The sequence below is a fragment of the Panulirus ornatus genome, chromosome 43, assembly GCF_036320965.1.
Source record: "Panulirus ornatus isolate Po-2019 chromosome 43, ASM3632096v1, whole genome shotgun sequence".
Lineage (NCBI taxonomy): Eukaryota > Metazoa > Arthropoda > Malacostraca > Decapoda > Palinuridae > Panulirus > Panulirus ornatus.
Window position 1 is genome coordinate 3,005,727 of NC_092266.1, and position 22,020 is coordinate 3,027,746.

Below are 22,020 nucleotides of genomic sequence, written 5' to 3' on the forward strand. Positions count from 1 at the left end.
CGTTGGGATGTGTGGGTGTGTATGTTTGCGTGTGTGGACGTGTGTGTGTGTGCATGTGTGTGGGGGTGGGTTGGGCCATTTCTTTCGTCTGTTTCCTTGCACTACCTCGCAGGCGCGGGAGACAGCGACAAAAAAAAATAAAAAAAAAAGAAATATATATATATATATATATATATATATATATATATATATATATATATATATATATATATATATATATATATATATATATATATATATATATACATATATATATATATATATATATATATATATATATATATATATCTTTTCAATACTTAGTTTAAAAGGGGAAAATACATAAGTATACGTATGTAAGTAGGAGAGATGGCCAGAGAGCGTTATTGGATTACGTGTTAATTGACTGGCGCGCGAAAGAGAGACTTTTGGATGTTAATGTGCTGAGAGTGTTAGAGGATGTGTGGATCAGGTGTTTGCTTTGAAGAATGTTTGTGAGAAATACTTAGAAAAGCAAATGGATTTGTATGTAGCATTTATGGATCTGGAGAAGGCATATGATAGAGTTGATAGAGATGCTCTGTGGAAGGTATTAAGGATATATGATGTGAGAGGCAAGTTGTTAGAAGCAGTGAAAAGTTTTTAATCAAGGATGTAAGGCATGTGTACGTGTAGGAAGAGAGGAAACTTATTGGTTCTCAGCGAATGTAGGTTTGCGGCAGGGGTGTGTGATGTCTCCATGGTTGTTTAATTTGTTTATGGATGGGGTTGTTAGGGAGGTGAATGCAAGAGTTTTGGAAAGAGGGGCAAATATGCAGGCTGTTGCGGATGAGAGAGCTTGGGAAGTGAATCAGTTGTTGTTCGCTGATGATACAGCGCCGGTAGCTGATTCATGTGAGAAACTGCAGAAGCTGATGACTGAGTTTTGTAAAGTGTGTGAAAGAAGAAAGTTGAAAGTAAATGAGAATAAGAGTAAGGTTATTAGGTATAGTACGGTTGAGGGTCAAGTCAATTGGGAGGTACGTTTGAATGGAGAAAAACTGGAGGAAGTGAAGTGTTTTAGATATAATGGAGTGGATTTCGCACCGGATGGAACCATGGAAGCGGAAGTGAATCATAGGGTGGGGGAGGGGGCGAAAATTCTGGGAGCCTTGATGAATGTGTGGAAGTCGAGGACATTATCTCTGAAAGCAAAAATGGGTATGTTTGAAGGAATACTGGTTCCAACAATGTTGTATGGTTGCGAGGCGTGGGCTATGGATAGAGTTGTGCGCAGGAGGGTGGATGTGCTGGAAATGAGATGTTTGAGGGCAATATGTAGTGTGAGGTGGTTAGATCGAGTAAGTAATGTAAGGGTAAGAGAGATGTGTGGTAATAAAAAGAGTGTGGTTGAGAGAGCAGAAGAGGGTGTTTTGAAATGGTTTGTTCACATGGAGAGAATGAGTGAGGAAAGATTGACCAAGAAGATATATGTGTCAGAGGTGGAGGGAACGAGGAGAAGTGGGAGACCAAATTGGAGGTGGAAAGATGGGGTGAAAAAGATTTTGAGTGATCGGGGGCTGAACATGCAGGAGGGTGAAAGGCATGCAAGGAATAGAGTGAATTTGAACGGTGTGGTATGCCGGGGTCGACGTGCTGTCAATGGATTGAACAAGGACGTTTGAAGCGTCTGGAGTAAGTCATGGAAATTTCTGTGTGGCCTGGATGTGGAAAGGGAGTTGTGGTTTCAGTCCATTATTACATGACAGCTAGAGACTGAATGTGAACATATGGAGCCTTTCTTGTCTTTTCCTAGCGCTACCCCGCACACATGAGGGGGAGGGTGTTGTTATTCCATGTGTGGTGGGGTGGCGATGGGAATGAATAAAGGCAGACGGTATGAATTATGTGCATGGACATATATGTATATGTCTGTGTGGGTATATATATGTATACATTGAGATGTATAGGTATGTATATTTGCGGGTGTGGACGTGTATGTATATACATGTGTATGTGGGTGGGTTGGGCCATTCTTTCGTCTATTTCCTTGCGCTACCTCGCTAACGCGGGAGACAGCGACAAAGCAAAATAAATAATATATATATATTCTTTCTTTCTTTTCAAACTATTCGCCATTTCCCGCGTTAGCGAGGTAGCGTTAAGAACAGAGGACTGGGCCTTGGAGGGAATATCCTCACCTGGCCCCCTTCTCTGTTCCTTGTTTTGGAAAATTAAAAAAAAAAAAAAAAACGAGAGGGGAAGATTTCCAGCCCCCCGCTCCCTCCCCTTTTAGTCGCCTTCTACGACACGCAGGGAATACGTGGGAAGTATTCTTTCTCCCCTATCCCCAGGGATAGGTCCGGAGCTAATGTGGAAGACCAACGCGCAGATAAAAAAATATATATATATATATATATATATATATATATATATATATATATATATATATATATATATATATATATATATATATATATATATATATATATATATATATATATATATATTTTTTTTCTTTCATACTGTTCGCCATCTCCCGCATTAGCGAGGAGAACAGAGGACTGGACCTTTGATGGAATATCCTCTCCTGTCCTCCTTCTCTGTCCCTTCTTTTGGAAAATAAAAAAAAAAAAAAACGAGAGGGGATGATTTCCAGCCCTCCGCTCCCTTCCCTTTTAGCCGCCTTGTACGACACGCAGGGAATACGTAGGAAGTATTCTTTCTCCCCTATCCCCAGGGATATATATATATTTTTTTCTTTTCATACTATTCGCCATTTCCCGCGTTAGCGAGGTAGCGTTAAGAGCAGAGGACTGGGCCTTTTTTGAATATCCTCACCTGGCCCCCTCTGTTCCTTCTTTTGGAAAATTAAAAAAAAAAAAAAAAACGAGAGGGGAGGATTTCCAGCCCCCCGCTCCCTACCCTTTTAGTCGACTTCTACGACACGCAGGGAATACGTGGGAAGTATTCTTAATCCCCTATCCACAGGGACAATATATATATATATATATATATATATATATATATATATATATATATATATATATATATATATATATATATATATATATATATATATATATATATATATATATATATATATATATATATAATAAATAATAATAAATATATATACACATATATATATATATTTATATTTTATATTTTTATTATACTTGTCGCTGTCTCCCGCGTTTGCGAGTTACCGCAAGGAAACAGACGAAAGAAATGGCCCAACCACCCCCCATACACATGTATATACATACGGCCACACACGCAAATATACATACCTACACAGCTTTCCATGGTTTACCCCAGACGCTTCACATGCCTTGATTCAATCCATTGACAGCACGTCAACCCCGGTATACCACATCGCTCCAATTCACTCTATTCCTTGCCCTCCTTTCACCCTCCTGCATGTTCAGGCCCCGATCACACAAAATCTTTTTCACTCCATCTTTCCACCTCCAATTTGGTCTCCCTCTTCTCCTCGTTCCCTCCACCTCCGACACATATATCCTCTTGGTCAATCTTTCCTCACTCATTCTCTCCATGTGCCCAAACCACTTCAAAACACCCTCTTCTGCTCTCTCAACCACGCTCTTTTTATTTCCACACATCTCTCTTACCCTTACGTTACTCACTCGATCAAACCACCTCACACCACACATTGTCCTCAAACATCTCATCTCCAGCACATCCATCCTCCTGCGCACAACTCTATCCATAGCCACGCCTCGGCAACCATACAACATTGTTGGAACCACTATTCCTTCAAACATACCCATTTTTGCTTTCCGAGATAATGTTCTCGACTTCCACACATTCTTCAAGGCCCCCAGAATTTCCCCCCCTCCCCCACCCTATGATCCACTTCCGCTTCCATGGTTCCATCCGCTGCCAGATCCACTCCCAGATATCTAAAACACTTCACTTCCTCCAGTTTTTCTCCATTCAAACTCACCTCCCAATTGACTTGACCCTCAACCCTACTGTACCTAATAACCTTGCTCTTATTCACATTTACTCTTAACTTTCTTCTTCCACACACTTTACCAAACTCAGTCACCAGCTTCTGCAGTTTCTCACATGAATCAGCCACCAGCGCTGTATCATCAGCGAACAACAACTGACTCACTTCCCAAGCTCTCTCATCCCCAACAGACTTCATACTTGCCCCTCTTTCCAAAACTCTTGCATTTACCTCCCTAACAACCCCATCCATAAACAAATTAAACAACCATGGAGACATCACACACCCCTGCCACAAACCTATTCACTGAGAACCAATCACTTTCCTCTCTTCCTACACGTACACATGCCTTACATCCTCGATAAAAACTTTTCACTGCTTCTAACAACTTTCCTCCCACACCATATATTCTTAATACCTTCCACAGAGCATCTCTATCAACTCTATCATATGCCTTCTCCAGATCCATAAATGCTACATACAAATCCATTTGCTTTTCTAAGTATTTCTCACATACATTCTTCAAAGCAAACACCTGATATATATATATATATAGCATATATATATATAGTCTGTCTCGATACACTGCGGCGAGGCGACGCGACGCTGACACAATCACTGTCACAATATCACTTCTGCCTCCTCAAGTCAATCTCTCAGCCACAGTGCAGGCCTTCATCGTCGAAAATCGGTCTTCTTCCTCATTTGCCGAACCCGTCCTCCAGCGCGCTCTCCACCCAACACGATTCTTCTCCTCCTTGTATGGTGTTGCATCCTGATGGTTCCAGCTCGCCATCGTCCTTACTGACCTTGACCTCTGTTGAGCTGCTACATCCTGCGACGAACACGAGTCCTGTCTTTAAGACTGGATACTGGGAAGAGGCGCTGAAGTCCAGACCGAGTCTCCCTGGCGGGTGCCATAAAGACAGAATCTTTTCATCCTCTGCCTCAAAAAATTTTTCATCTGCAGCCATGAGATATGAACCTTTCTGGAGAACATGGCTGATACTAAATTTTCCAAGTGACAATCTACCAGATGATGGCTTGATAAAGTCTTCATTTTGGAATTCCTGTTCAACTGGTAAAGGCTGAGGATTCCACTGTGGCACATTATCAGTTATAGCCTCAACTGCAAGCCCAGCAGCAATCCTGACATCCCATGATTTTGAGCTTAAATAAGTATGAATGCGACTGAGGAGTGAACTGAGCTCATATGGGTGAAGACGCACTACTTCACCCAACTGCTGTGCTGCTGCTTGACGAGTAACACCTGATCCTCCATCTTGTAACATTTTTAAAGGGGAAGTAAATGATTATAGTTGTGTTAATGGAGTGATAGTTTTCATGCATGGTGTTTTTGACAAGAAAATAGTGAAGTTGGAGAAAAATGTAGCTTAGACATTGAAGCTTATTGACACAGTGGTGAAATTGATGAGAACTGCTATTGACGTTTGTGTGAATAAATTGTACATTTCCTTTTCCATAGCCAGAGGTTGAACCATTATGTGACATTCATTTTTTTTTTTTTTCATTCATTTCAAGCTAAAAGTTTGTTTCTAAATTGTTCTTACATTTTTTCATATGTATATATATGTGTGTGTGTGTGTGTGTGTGTATGTGCATATGTGTGTGTGTGTGTGTGTGTGTGTGTATGTATATATATATATGTATATTATCCCTGGGGATAGGGGTGAAAGAATACTTCCCACGTATTCCTCGCGTGTCGTAGAAAGCGACTAGAGGGGACGGGAGCGGGGGGCCGGAAATCCTCCCCTCCTTGTATTAACTTTCTAAAATGGGAAACAGAAGAAGGAGTCACGCGGGGAGTGATCATCCTCCTCGAAGGCTCAGAGTGGGGTGCCTAAATGTGTGTGGATGTAACCAAGATGTGAAAAAAGGAGAGATAGGTAGTATGTTTGAGGAAAGGAACCTGGATGTTTTGGCTCTGAGTGAAACGAAGCTCAAGGGTAAAGGGGAAGAGTGGTTTGGAAATGTCTGGGGAGTGAAGTCAGGGGTTAGTGAGAGGACAAGAGCAAGGGAAGGAGTAGCAATACTCCTGAAACAGGAGTTGTGGGAGTATGTGATAGAATGTAAGAAAGTAAATTCTCGATTAATATGGGTAAAATTGAAAGTTGATGGAGAGAGGTGGGTGATTATTGGTGCATATGCACCTGGGCATGAGAAGAAAGATCATGAGAGGCAAGTGTTTTGGGAGCAGCTAAATGAGTGTGTTAGCGGTTTTGATGCACGAGACCGGGTTATAGTGATGGGTGATTTGAATGCAAAGGTGAGTAATGTGGCAGTTGAGGGAATAATTGGTATGCATGGGGTGTTCAGTGTTGTAAATGGAAATGGTGAAGAGCTTGTAGATTTATGTGCTGAAAAAGGACTGATGATTGGGAATACCTGGTTTAAAAAGCGAGATATACATAAGTATACTTATGTAAGTAGGAGAGATGGCCAGAGAGCGTTATTGGATTACGTGTTAATTGACAGGCGTGCGAAAGAGAGACTTTTGGATGTTAATGTGCTGAGAGGTGCAACTGGAGGGATGTCTGATCATTATCTTGTGGAGGCTAAGGTGAAGATATGTATGGGTTTTCAGAAAAGAGAGTGAATGTTGGGGTGAAGAAGGGTGGTGAGAGTAAGTGAGCTTGGAAGGAGACCTGTGTGGGAAGTACCAGGAGAGACTGTGTACAGAATGGAAAAAGGTGAGAACAATGGAAGTAAGGGGAGTCGGGGAGGAATGGGATGTATTTAGGGAATCAGTGATGGATTGCGCAAAAGATGCTTGTGGCATGAGAAGAGTGGGAGGTGGGCTGTTTAGAAAGGGTAGTGAGTGGTGGGATGAAGAAGTAAGAGTATTAGTGAAAGAGAAGAGAGAGGCATTTGGACGATTTTTTGCAGGGAAAAAATGCAATTGAGTGGGAGAAGTATAAAAGAAAGAGACAGGAGGTCAAGAGAAAGGTGCAAGAGGTGAAAAAAAGGGCAAATGAGAGTTGGGGTGAGAGACTATCAGTAAATTTTAGGGAGAATAAAAAGATGTTCTGGAAGGAGGTAAATAGGGTGCGTAAGACAAGGGAGCAAATGGGAACTTCAGTGAAGGGCGTAAATGGGGAGGTGATAACAAGTAGCGGTGATGTGAGAAGGAGATGGAATGAGTATTTTGAAGGTTTGTTGAATGTGTCTGATGACAGAGTGGCAGATATAGGGTGTTTTGGTCGAGGTGGTGTGCAAAGTGAGAGGGTTAGGGAAAATGATTTGGTAAACAGAGAAGAGGTAGTAAAAGCTTTGCGGAAGATGAAAGCCGGCAAGGCAGCAGGTTTGGATGGTATTGCAGTGGAATTTATTAAGAAAGGGGGTGACTGTATTGTTGACTGGTTGGTAAGGTTATTTAATGTATGTATGACTCATGGTGAGGTGCCTGAGGATTGGCGGAATGCGTGCATAGTGCCATTGTACAAAGGCAAAGGGGATAAGAGTGAGTGCTCAAATTACAGAGGTATAAGTTTGTTGAGTATTCCTGGTAAATTATATGGGAGGGTATTGATTGAGAGGGTGAAGGCATGTACAGAGCATCAGATTGGAGAAGAGCAGTGTGGTTTCAGAAGTGGTAGAGGATGTGTGGATCAGGTGTTTGCTTTGAAGAATGTATGTGAGAAATACTTAGAAAAGCAAATGGATTTGTATGTAGCATTTATGGATCTGGAGAAGGCATATGATAGAGTTGATAGAGATGCTCTGTGGAAGGTATTAAGAATATATGGTGTGGGAGGCAAGTTGTTAGAAGCAGTGAAAAGTTTTTATCGAGGATGTAAGGCATGTGTACGTGTAGGAAGAGAGGAAAGTGATTGGTTCTCAGTGAATGTAGGTTTGCGGCAGGGGTGTGTGATGTCTCCATGGTTGTTTAATTTGTTTATGGATGGGGTTGTTAGGGAGGTAAATGCAAGAGTCTTGGAAAGAGGGGCAAGTATGAAGTCTGTTGGGGATGAGAGAGCTTGGGAAGTGAGTCAGTTGTTGTTCGCTGATGATACAGCGCTGGTGGCTGATTCATGTGAGAAACTGCAGAAGCTGGTGACTGAGTTTGGTAAAGTGTGTGGAAGAAGAAAGTTAAGAGTAAATGTGAATAAGAGCAAGGTTATTAGGTACAGTAGGGTTGAGGGTCAAGTCAATTGGGAGGTGAGTTTGAATGGAGAAAAACTGGAGGAAGTGAAGTGTTTTAGATATCTGGGAGTGGATCTGTCAGCGGATGGAACCATGGAAGCGGAAGTGGATCATAGGGTGGGGGAGGGGGCGAAAATTCTGGGAGCCTTGAAGAATGTGTGGAAGTCGAGAACATTATCTCGGAAAGCAAAAATGGGTATGTTTGAAGGAATAGTGGTTCCAACAATGCTGTATGGTTGCGAGGCGTGGGCTATGGATAGAGTTGTGCGCAGGAGGATGGATGTGCTGGAAATGAGATGTTTGAGGACAATGTGTGGTGTGAGGTGGTTTGATCGAGTAAGTAACGTAAGGGTAAGAGAGATGTGTGGAAATAAAAAGAGCGTGGTTGAGAGAGCAGAAGAGGGTGTTTTGAAATGGTTTGGGCACATGGAGAGAATGAGTGAGGAAAGATTGACCAAGAGGATATATGTGTCGGAGGTGGAGGGAACGAGGAGAAGAGGGAGACCAAATTGGAGGTGGAAAGATGGAGTGAAAAAGATTTTGTGTGATCGGGGCCTGAACATGCAGGAGGGTGAAAGGAGGGCAAGAAATAGAGTGAATTGGAGTCGATGTGGTATACAGGGGTTGACGTGCTGTCAGTGGATTGAAGCAAGGCATGTGAAGCGTCTGGGGTAAACCATGGAAAGCTGTGTAGGTATGTATATTTGCGTGTGTGGACGTGTGTATGTACATGTGTATGGGGGGGGGGGGGCCATTTCTTTCGTCTGTTTCCTTGCGCTACCTCGCAAACGCGGGAGACAGCGACAAAGTATAAAAAAAAAAAAAAAAAAAATATATAGTAATATTATTTTACAGAAATACTAGTATATTATCAGAGATGAAACAATATCATTTGTTTATCAGTGTGGGGTTTCACCTGTTTGGTGCCTGACGTCCCTGGGTGTGACGTCATGGGTCGCTCCACTACACTCGGGTCGTGGCCGTTTCTTCTCACCACATGAGATCTTGAATGCGTTCAACTACCTTACGTTTTACTATACTGCTTTTTCGGGAGAAACATTTAGGACATTGTGAACATAAGCATGGTTTCTACCCTGTGTGAACTCTCCGATGTCTTCCATAATCACATCTTCAAGAAAATTGTTTTTGACATTCTGAACACCGGTATGGCTTCTCGCCTTGTGAACTCTCAGGTGTCTGACTAAAGCACTTTTACCAGGGAGAGTTTCTTGACATTCTGAACACTATTATGGTTCCTCGCTTGTGTAACCTCTCGATGTGTCACTGAAGTACTTATAGCAAAAAAGGTTTTTTGATATTCTTTTTACTTGTTTGGCTTCTCGGCTGTGTGAATTCTCAGACGTTTTACTAAATTACTTCTGTTATAGAATTGTTTTTGACATTCTGAACATGGTATGGCTTCTCGCCTGTGTGAAGTCTCAGGAGTGTCACTAAATTACTTTTCTGAGAAAAAGTTTCTTCACATTCTGAACATTGGTACGGCTTCTCACCTGTGTGAACTCTCAGGTGTTTCACTAAATTGCTTTTCTCAGAAAAAGTTTCTTGACATTCTGAACAATGCTATGGCTTCTCGCCAGTGTGAACTCTCAGGTGTGTCACTAAACTACTTTTCTGAGAAAAACTTTTTTGACATTCTGAACATTGGTACGGCTTCTCGCCTGTGTGAACTCTCAGGTGTTTCACTAAATTACCTTTTCGAGAGAAGTGTTTTAGACACTCTGAACATTGGTATGGCTTCTCGCCTGTGTGAACTATCATGTGTGTCACTAAATTACCTTTATGAGAGAATTGTTTTAGGCATTCTGAACATTGGTATGGCTTCTCACCTGTGTGAACTCTCAGGTGTTTCACTAAACTGCTATTCTCAGAAAAAGTTTCTTGACATTCTGAACATTGGTACGGCTTCTCCCCTGTGTGAACTCTCAGGTGTGTCACTAAATTACCTTTATGAGAGAACTGTTTTAGACATTCTGAACATTGGTATGGCTTCTCGCCCGTGTGAAATCTCCGGTGTGTCACTAAACTACTTTTCTGAGAAAAAGTTTTTTGACATTCTGAGCATTGGTATGGTTTCTCGCCCGTGTGAACTCTCAGGTGTGTCACTAAATCGCTTTTCTGAGAAAAAGTTTTTTGACATTCTGAACATTGGTATGGCTTCTCGCCCGTGTGAACTCTCAGGTGTGTCACTAAGCTACTTTTCTGAGAAAAAACTTTTTTGACATTCTGAACATCGGTATGGCTTCTCGCCCGTGTGAACTCTCAGGTGTGTCACTAATTTACTTTTAAAAGAAAAACCTTTTTGACATTCTGAACATTGGTATGGGTTCTCACCAGTATGGATTCTCAAGTGTTTCTTTAAATCACATTTTTTAGAAAAATACTTTTGACGCTCTGAACACTGATATTGCTTTTGTCCAATGTGAACTTTCATCTGCAACACTAAGTTGTTCTTACGGGAGAAGATACTCTGGCATTCTTTACACTGATATGTCTTCTCAAAAGTATGTAGTTTCATGTGCCTATGAAGACAGACATGTTTCGTAAAGCTTTTCTGACACTCAGGACATTTGAAGGGTTTTTCTTGTGCTTATGACCTTCTGTCTCCTGTTGTCAAAACTGTTTGAGGAGGTTTCGCTGCACGGAGAATATGTCCCTGGTTGTCCCTCCATGCTGCAGTCTTCTGTATCACCATAACACGTTTATAACACAGTGTAGCTCACCCTGTCAGTCCGCAACTGCCGTCCGTGACACCATGAGATGCTTTGCGAGTGAACACCAGAGAGAGACTGACCTTGGCTAGAGTGTGGGATATAAAGCCAACTCACTCTCCACCCTACGTTGCCTCCAGTCCATTTCTCTCGTGCTTTTTTCTATCATTTTTACCATCCATCATCCAACATCTCTCGACCGTTAGGCTTGAACAATTTCTACCCCAGCTTCCCCACCCCATTCAGGAAAATTACTTCCTGAGGAGCGGAGGCTTGGTGTGGACCTGTTCTCACCTAACGGGGTTGAGACCCTCACATTCTTACCACTCCCGCCGAGCCTCCTGGGTTACCCTGTGATAGTGCAGGGTCCTCCCTGGAGTGGGGTTGTGGTCCCTCACCTACGTTTCCTCGGCATTAGGACATTGATGCCATCATGCCTCCTGACATTCGTTTAAAATTGATTAAAACCGATAGTCCCCCCACGCCCCTTTACACGTTTGAATTACGAACGATTGTATTTAAGACCACTGAGGTCCGTCCCAGTAGGGTTATTCAATCCCCTACTAATAAATATCTATATAAAATATGTTTAAGCAAGGATAGCGATCCAGATGATATCCTATCCAAGCTTACGACCACCCCCTTCAAGCTAGATGCATCGATAGTGCTAATAATATTGATGCATCTATCTTGTCCCTTAACCCCATAGAGATAACTGAAGCCATAAATCAAGAAAACAGTGACATTAATGTCATCAACGTTTTCAAACTGAACACTTCAAGATCACTTAAAATACAATGCTCTAACTCGACCGAGACAGATCGCCTACTCTCCCGGGGAATCTTGTTTCCCATGATCTCAGTGCCTGCCAAATACCACAAACCCGACCAGTACCTCGATATACAAGGTTTTAAATGTCTACAATACGGACACGAGACTAAGAGCTGCAAAGCTCAGCGCCAGACATGCAGTCAATGTGCGGAAATTGATCACGGTTTTCGTGAGTGTAAGGCTCAGGCAGCAACCTGTGTTAATTGTAAAGGTCAACACGTTGCTGTATCTGGGCAATGCCCACGAAAGTATGAGCAACTCCGCTCGGCGCGACAATCTCTCAAAACCTCCAGCTCGTCCCCTTCTACAAACCCTCACCTCTACGCAGCAGTTGCTGCTGCACCTCCGTCTGCCACCCAAGCTTCTCCTATCCCAACCACAAACTCCTCCGACCTCCTCACTCTACAAGGAAGGATGCATGCGTGCTACCTCAAAGCACTGTTCTTGAGCAAGGAAGACAAGTCTGAATTTGTCAGGATTTTCGACTTGCTGCCAGCACACATCAACCTGCCCAATGTACTTACTCCACCCGAACTCCTCACCTCCCCCGCCAACAGCCATCCTTCCCAGGCTCCTGTCACACGTCTCCCTGACCCCTAACGCAAATATGTCCCAGGATACTTCCAGTAACACTTCAAACTCTCCCCCAGCAACACAACCTGTCACCCTCCAGATACCTCCCCCGCACCCCCTAACACAACTCCATCTACCACCCCTCAACTCTACACCAACAACCCATCCATTTCTCCACTTACCAGTTCCTCTTCCACACTCACCATCACAACTTCCGCTTCCCCCCGACCTTCCCTCCCGAACCTCCACTTCCCAATCCCTCCCCTCCTCCCCCCTCCTTCCCCTCCACCTCCCCTCCTCTCGCACCTAACCCTCCCAGAGGAGCCACAGAACCTGACCCTGCCGACTCACCAGACAACCTACCTGCTTACAACGTCGACATTCGACTCGTCGACAATGACTCTCCCCCTCCCTAACCCCTCCCAGGAAGTTGCCGACCCAAGACCAGACAAACCTCCACCGAAGTTCACATGAAGACCCTCAACGGAATGCCAATGGCAGTCATCGACCACAGAATTAAAAGAACGATAAACTTCCCAAAATCGTAAAATGCTTAAAGTCTTGCACTTTAATGTGCTCATCTACCACAGTGGCCGTCATCTGGTTGCCACTCTACTCGAAGAGAAAAGACCCGATGTTTTGATAATTAACAGCACATGTATCACCAACGGGTGTAGAATTAGACACTACGGATATACATCCCGACAGTCTTCAGACAGTAGACACGAGGGAGTCGCCATTCTTACACGCAATACTGTCGAACACGAATAATAACCACTTCATGGCCTTTCGAACACTTTCTAGGAGTAAACACAATACATGGCTTCATTGTCTTCTGCATTACATACTCTCGACCCAACACTAACATTCCACTCCACGATCTTTGGACAGTATTCAGTCACACTCATATCCCAGTCTACCTTCTAGCTGACCTGAACGCCCAACACAAAACCTTCCACTACAACAAAAACAATTCTCATGGTGATGACTTATTCGCTTTATGCTCCTTCAAACGTCTCATCTTCCTAGGACCTTTCTTCCATGCCATCTTCACTGGCCCAGGAGGAAAAGGCAGACCCGACCTTGTCTTCTCCAACAGAGCCAGTAATTATCTTCATTACTTTTTCTCTCCAGGACCACTGTGTGTTTCCGACCACATCCTTCTTTTTCTTCACCTCTCATCTAACCCTATCCCCGTCCCACCATCCTCACACTACCACTACAAAAAAAGCAGACTAGCGGAACTTCAAAGACACTCTTTCTAATTGCACTTACACCACAAACTATGAAAATCACCCAATAACACTAATAGACACAGAAATAGAATATATACACCAAACAATCACACACGCAGCTGACGCATCTGTCCCAAAATCCCCATTTACCACAAGATACACCTTTCCATCTCCCAAAACAAGACTCCTCTCGTACTACCGTCGACGCTTTGAGCATTACAGACATCGATTGGGTCTAGTACGGCGGGACGTCACCTCCCTACGAAACCACGCACTCAACAGCCTCAAAGAAGACCACAATAGACACTAGAAATCTCTAATCACCACAGCAGGAGAACACCGAATCAGATCCCCTCAGGAGTTTTAGAGCCGAATCCGAAAACTCAAAGGAATACCCAAAAGAGATTTAATGGACTAAATGATAACACTCAACATCATAACCCATAAGATATCGCCAACATCTTACAAAAATACTGGGAGGGTATCTTTCACCCACATCCCCCACATCCTCTGCCGTACGAAAGCACTCAAATTGTCACAAAACATATACAAAACTGACCCAGTCACTTTTACCCAGAACAAATCATACACCTGCAATTCCTTTCAGACGACCACCTACTCACAACTCCCATAAGATCGAGCGAGGTCATATTCTTCTACTGAAATCCCCCAAAGTAGCCCCAGGTATCTCAGGCATTGGTTACCAACTACTTACCCACCTCCCTGACAACACTATCAAAGCCATAACCTCCATCTTCAACGCAGCACTATCCTCAGGCTAAATCCCAGCGAATTTCAAAACAGCAACGACCACCATGATACCTAAGCCCAATAAATCAAAGAGAGATCCAATTAACTACAGACCCATTAGCTTACTTGGTTCCATCTGGAAGACATTTCAAAGAATCTTAACAACAGACTCAGACAACACCTAACGAACAACAACCTACTCTCACACAAACAATTTGGTTTTCGACATCACTCCACACAAGATGAACTTAACATAATCACCAACTACATAAAAATCAACACGCGGACATACAAAAGATGTTAAGAAAACCTTTGACACCGTTTGGCATGATGGCTTGAGGTACAAACTAAGCACCCAATTTAAATTCCCACGACCCACCATTAGACTTCTTTCTAATAATCTTAGCAACAGAAAAACCCGAATCAAATACAGAAACTCTTACGCAAACTACTTCCCTCTCAACGCTGGTGTACCTCAAGGCTCCGTGCTGGCCCCCACTCTTTACACACTACTCAAATGATCTTCCCAATCCTACACACTCGGACTCCATCATTCTTCAATATGCAGATGACGCTACCCAACTGATTAGAGCCAGAACCCTCGCACACTTAACCAGTAGAACTCGATAGGAAATTGACCACGTTTCGCTTTGGGAATTAAAATGGAAGACGAAGTCAAATCCTGCAAAATCCAACACATCCTACTTTAACGTAAGTCAGAGATACAACATAAGTAATGTCAACTTACACTCCCGTATACACCGTCATTTACCCATACCGATCTCACATACCAACACTGTACTGGGCCTAAATTATGATGTTCACCTACGGATGAACCATCACATTCAATCTATAGCGGCTATTGTGAGAGCGGAGCTCGCGAAATTGTAAAGATTTAGAGAGGAGCAATTCAAAACCAAATTGCACCTCTATAAAGCATCAATTCGACCACTTATCACCTACGCCCCTTCAGCTCTTGAACTCGGAGCCAAATCCAACACCCACGCCCTCCAAATGATTCAGAATAATGCTCTACGTTGGGTCTTCAACACCAAATGGAACGAGTTCATCAGGAATGCGGAACTCCACGAGAGTGTGATTGCCTCCACTAAACATCTATTGAAGGAAACTGTACGAAAAATAAGTAGAGCGATTTGAAATACACCATACCTACTGGACTGACTACTTCAATAATCTTCTGGGAATAGATCACCTAGACCACATGTTCAATGTTCAACCTGTACAATATCCAGTCCCCATATATTTGAATTTAAAAACTACAAAATATTATAGATCTTACAACTAAATCCGTGTAGGGAACATCTTGGCAATATCAGTGTCTGTCTGTCAGAGATACGATCAATCTCTTATACCTTCAAGAAAAAAAAAAAAAAAAAAAACCTTCGCCCTCCACTCATCAGCTCTGTCCTAGCTATCCCCCTTAACCGATTCACGCTGGGTTGAGCCCTGGCTCATTTCCTCCTAGAAAAATTCACTTCCTCTAACAACTCTTGCTCTTTCCTCTTCTCCTTTCCCACCCTCTTCCTTAGAAGGGACTTTTCTATCATCATTCATTCATTCATTCGAACTCACTGGATCATAAGCTGGTCAGAGGTGGACAGCTCTTGTGGTGGCCAAGCAGTTTACCTCACTACACTGTCATTTTGATGACCTAAGCACTAGTCCTGTGCACCCAGACGTGACTGTTTCCATATAAGTATTCATATACATATATTCATTAGAATTTAACAAAGCATACACCTGGTGCACATACCTGGTCGTACTAAGCCACACTGGGTATGAGGCGGCTGCTCTGTCTAAGACCAGTATTCGGGCCCCGAATATCGTTGGTCCAGCACTAGACACAACACTATGGAGGCTGGTTGTGTGTTTATGTGTAGGCGTCTATTTGCCTATTTATCTTCCCTTGATATGCCTGCCTCATTGTCTATTTCATTTAACATTAATTACATGGGTCAAATGACATGACAATGTATCCATGAGGTGCATCAGACTCTCAGGTTTGCTTTATCAATTCAACGAATTCATAAAGCTTAAAGTTCACTGTATGAGAAGCTAATGACCTTCATTATATCTACTAAGGATAATATTCACTACTGCCAGTCATCTATGTCAACAGGTCTCATATCCTTCAGTTGCAAAGGACGGTCATCAATTGTCCAATACAGAAGAGGACTCATAAAACCTTATGTGGCTGTACACAGTATAATTGGTTGCATCATTCTTATATCATAAGGAATTATCATAAGGGTTATATCACAAGATCAGCTTGAAATGAATATAGATTCTTAATGGCGCGTAAGTGTGTATCACCAACATCAATACCATCGCAGTTCATATGGTCTCTAGCATAAAGATACGATATATATATATATATATATATATATATATATATATATATATATATATATATATATATATATATATATATATATTTCATACTATTCGCCGTTTCCCGCGATAGCGAGGTAGCGTTGAGAACAGAGGACTGGGCCTTTAAGGGAATATCCTCACCTGGCCCCCTTCTCTGTTCCTTCTTTTGGAAAAATTAAAAAAAAAATAAAAGAGAGAGAGGGGAGGAATTCCAGCCCCCCCGCTCCCTTCCCTTTTAGTCGCCTTCTACGACACGCAGGGAATACGTGGCAAGTATTCTTTCTCCCCTATCCCCAGGATATATTTATATATATATATATATATATATATATATATATATATATATATATATATATATATATATATATATTATATATATATATATTATTCATTTATTTTGCTTTGTCGCTGTCTCCCGCGTTAGCGAGGGAGCGCAAGGAAACAGACGAAAGAATGGCCAAACCCACCCACATACACATATATAGTAAATACACTTCCACACACACATTTATACATACCTATACATCTCAACGTATACATATATATATACACACAGACATATTCATATATACACATATACATAATTTATACTTTCTGCCTTTAATCATTCCTATCGCCACCCTGCCACACATCAAATAACAACCTCGCATGTGCGCGAGGTAGCGCTAGGAAAAGAGACAAAGGCCATATTCGTTCACACTCAGTCTCTAGCTGTCATGTATAATGCACTGAAACCACAGCTCCCTTTCAACATCCAGGCCCCACAGAAATTCCCATGGTTTACCCGAGACGCTTCACACGCCCTGGTTCAATCCATTGACAGCACGTCGAACCCGGTATACCACATCCAATTCACTCTATTCCTTGCACGCCTTTCACCATCCTGCATGTTCAGACTCCGATCACTCAAAATCTTTTTCACTACATCTTTCCACCTCCAATTTGGTCTCCCACTTCTCTCGTTCCCTCCACTTCTGACACATATATCCTCTTAGTCAATCTTTCCTCACTCATTCTCTCCATGTGACCAAACCATGTGAAAACACCCTCTTCTGCTCTCTCAACCATACTTTTTATTACCCCACATCTCTCTTACCCTGTTATTACTTACCCGATCGAACCACCTCACACCACATATTGTCCACAAACATCTCATTTCCAGCACATCCACCCTCCTCCGCACAACGCTATCTATAGCCCACGCCTCGCAACCATATAACATTGTTGGAACCATTATTCCTTCAGGTATACCCATTTTTGCTTTCCGAGATAATGTTCTCGACTTCCACGGAGTCTTCAATGCTCCCAGAAATTTCGCCCCTTCCACCACCCTCTGATTCACTTCCGCATTCATGGTTCCATCCGCTGCCAAATCCACTCCCAGATATCTAAAACACTTCACTTTCTCCAGTTTTTTCCATTCAAACTTACCTCTCAATTGACTTGTCCCTCAACCCTACTGCTACTAATAACCTTGCTCTTATTCACATTTACTCTCAGCTTTCTTCTTTCACACACTTTACCGAACTCAGTCACCAGCTTCTTCAGTTTCTCATACGAATCAGCCACCAGCGCTGTATCATCAGCGAACAACAACTGACTCACATCCCAAGCTCTCTCATCTACATCAGATTGCATACTTGCTCCTCTTTCCAAAACTCTTGCATTCACCTCCCTAACAACCCCAGCCATAAACATTAAACAACCATGGAGACATCACACACTCCTGCCGCAAACCAACATTCAAGGAGAACCAATCACTTTCCTCTCTTCCTACACGTACACATGCCTTACATCCTCGATAAAAAAAACTTTTCACTGCTTCTAACAACTTGCCCCCACACCATATATTCTTAATACCTTCCACAGAGCATATCTATCAACTCTGTCATATGCCTTCTCCAGATCCATAAATGCTACATACAAATCCATTTGCTTTTCTAAGTATTTCTCACATACATTCTTCAAAGAAACACCTGATCCACACATACTCTACCACTTCTGAAACCACACTGCTCTTCCCCAATTTGATGCTCTGTACATGCCTTCACCCTCTCAATCAATACCTTTCCATATGATTTCCCAGGAATACTCAACAAACTTATACCTCTGTAATTTGAGCACTCACTCTTATCCCCTTTGCCTTTGTACAATGGCACTATGCAAGCATTCCGCCAATCCTCAGGTACCTCACCATGAGCCATACATACATTAAATAACCTTACCAACCAGTCAACAAAACAGTCTCCCCCTTTTTTGATAAATTCCACTGCAATGCCATCTAAACCCGCTGCCTTGCCGGCTTTCATCTTCTGCAAAGCTTTTACTACCTCTTCTCTGTTTACCAAATCATTCTCCCTAACCCTCTCACTTTGCACACCACCTCGACCAAAACACCCTATATCTGCCACTCTATCATCAAACACATTCAACAAACCTTCAAAATACTCACTCCATCTCTTTCTGATGATGATGATGATGATGATGATAGAAAAGTCCCTTCCAAGGAGGGGCGGGAAAAGAGAGGAGGGGAAAGAGCAAGAATTGTTAGAGGAAGTGAATTTTAGAGGGAGGAAAAGGGCCAGGGCTTAACCCAGCTCGCATTGGAAAAATATGTTAAGAAGAGCGGCGATGATGAGTGGAGGGCAAGGTTTTACTTTAGTTATTTATTTACTTATCTTTTTTATCACTTTATCTTATTCTATTTTATTTTTTTGTATTCTATTTTATCTTTTTTTTTTATAAGGGATATAGGAGGAGATGGATCGTATCTCTGGCCGATGGACACTGATTTTACCAAGGCGTTCCCCGCACGGACTTAGCAGCAAGATCTATAGAGGTTTTTAGTTTTTTAATATATTGACCGTGGATGTTGTCCAGGTTGTATATTAAACATGTTACCTGGGTGGTCTATTCCCAGGAGATTGTTGAAGTAATCAATCCAGTGAGTATGATGTAGTTGAAATCGCTCTACTTGTCTTTCAAACAATTTCCTCCAGTAGATGTTTAGAGGAGGGATTCGTGCTCTCTCGTGAAGTTCTGTGTTCCTGATGAACTCGTGCCATTTGATGTTAAAAACCCAACGTAGAGCTTTGTTCTGAATGATTTGGAGTGCACGGATGTTGGATTTGGCTCCGAGTTCGAGAGCTGATGGGGCATAAGTGATAAGTGGTCGTATTAATGCTTTGTAGAGGTGCAATTTGGTTTTGAATTGCGCCTCTCTGAACCTATACAATTTTGCGAGCTCCGCTCTCGCAGTAGCCGCTCTAGACTGTATATATCGGTTCATTCTTAGGTGTACATCATAGTTTAGGCCTAGGACAGTGTTGGTGTTTGAGATGGGAATGGGTAAATGTCGGTGTATACGGGAGTGTAGGTAGACATTAGTTATGTTGTATCTCTGTCGTACATTAAAGTAGGATATGTTGGATTTTGCAGGATTTGTTTTGATCCTCCATTTTAACTCCCAGAGCGAAACGTGGTCAATTTCCTGTTGGGTTCTATTGAATAAGTGTGTGAGGGTTCTGGCTCTGATTAGCTGTGTGACATCATCTGCATATTGGAGAGTGATGGAGTCCAGGTGTATAGGTTTGGGAAGATCATTTGAGTAGAGTGTGTAAAGAGTGGGGGCCAGCACGGAGCCTTGGGGTACACCGGCATTAAGGAGGAAGTAGTTTGAGTAAGTGTTTCTGTATTTGATTTGGGTTTTCCTGTTGCTAAGATAGTTAGAGAGAAGCTTAATGGTGAGTCGTTGGAGTTGGAACTGGGTGTTTAGTTTATACCTCAATCCATCGTGCCACACGGTGTCAAAGGATTTTTCAACATCTTTTGTGACGAGTGCGGTCATTTTGTGTGTCCGCGTGTTGTTTCTTATGTAGTTAGTAATGATGTTGAGTTCATCTTGTGTGGAGCGATGTTGATGAAAGCCAAACTGTTTGTGTGAGAGTAGTTTGTTAGGTGTTGTCTAAGTCTGTTGTTTAAGATTCTTTCAAATGTCTTCCCAATGGACTCAAGTAGGCTGATAGGTCTGTAGTTCATTGGGTCTCTGTTGGATTTGTTGGGTTTAGGTATCATTGTGGTTGTTGCAGTTTTGAAGGCCGCGGGAAAATAGCCAGAGGCTAGTGCCGCGTTGAAGAGGAAGGTGATGGCTCTGATAGTGTTGTCAGGGAGATGTTTAAGTAGCTGGAAACCAATGCCTGAGTTACCTGGAGCTACTTTGGGCGATTTTAGGAAGAGGAATTTGACCTCGCTTGATCTTATTGGAGTTGTGAGAAAGTGGTCGTGTGAAAGCGATTAGAAATGTATGATCTGTTCTGGGTAGAAGTGACTGGGTCTGTTTTGTATATGTTGTGTGACAATTTGAGTGTTTTCGTACGCCAGAGGGTGAGGGGGGTGAGGGTGAAAGATACCTTCCCAGTGTTTTTGAAAAATATTGGCAATGTCTTGTGGGTTATGGTGTAGTGTTGTCGTCATTTAGCCCATTAAAGTCTGTTTTTGGTATTCCTTTGAGTTTTCGGATTCTGTTCCAAAACTCTTGAGGAGATTTGATCCGGTGTTGTTCTGTTGTGGTGATAAGAGATTTCCAGTGTCTATTGTGGTCTTCTAGAAGTCTGTTGAGTGTGTGGTTTCGTAGGGATGTAAGGTCCCACCGTACTAGGCCCAATCGACGTCTGTTTTGCTCAAAGCGTCGACGGTAGCACGAGAGGAGTCTTGTTGTTTTGGGAGAGGGAAAGAAGGAGTATCTTGAAGTAAGTGAAGATTTGGGGATACAAATGTTAGCTGCCTGTGTGATTGTTCCATGTATATGTTCTATTTCTGTGTCTCTTAGTGTTATTGGGTGGTTTTCGTAGTTTGTGGTGTAAGTGCAGTTGGAGAGAGTGTCTTTGAAGCTCTCCCAGTCTGCTCTTTTGTAGTGGTAGTGTGAGGGTGATGGGACGAGGATAGGGTTAGACGAGAGATGAAGAAAGATAGGGATGTGGTCGGAACCACACAGTGGTCCTGGAGACAAGAAATTATGAAGATAATTACTGGCTCTGTTGGAGAAGACAAGATCAGGTCTGCCTTCTCCTCCTAGGCCAGTGAAGACAGTGTGGAAGTAAGGTCCTAGGAAGTTAAGACGTTTGTAAGAGTATAAAGCGAATAAGTCATCACCATGAGAATTGTTCCTGTTGTGGTGGAAGGTTCTATGTTGGGCGTTGAGGTCAGCTAGAAGGTAGACTGGGATATGTGTGTGATTGAATACTGTGTAGAGATCATGGAGTGGAATGGTAGTGTTGGGTCGAGAGTATGTAGGGCAGAAGATAATTAAGCCAAGTATTGTGTTTATCTTAACTGCTAGAAAGTGTTCGTATTGCCATGAGGTGGCGAGGTATTGGTGTTCGATGGTGTTGCGTGTAAGGATGGCGAC

At 42.6% G+C, this 22,020-nt stretch overlaps 1 pseudogene; it reads right to left on the minus strand.

Annotated features, from left to right (window-relative positions):
• Positions 1–22,020, minus strand: part of LOC139762282 (uncharacterized) — a 45,499-nt pseudogene that overhangs the window by 15,757 nt on the left and 7,722 nt on the right.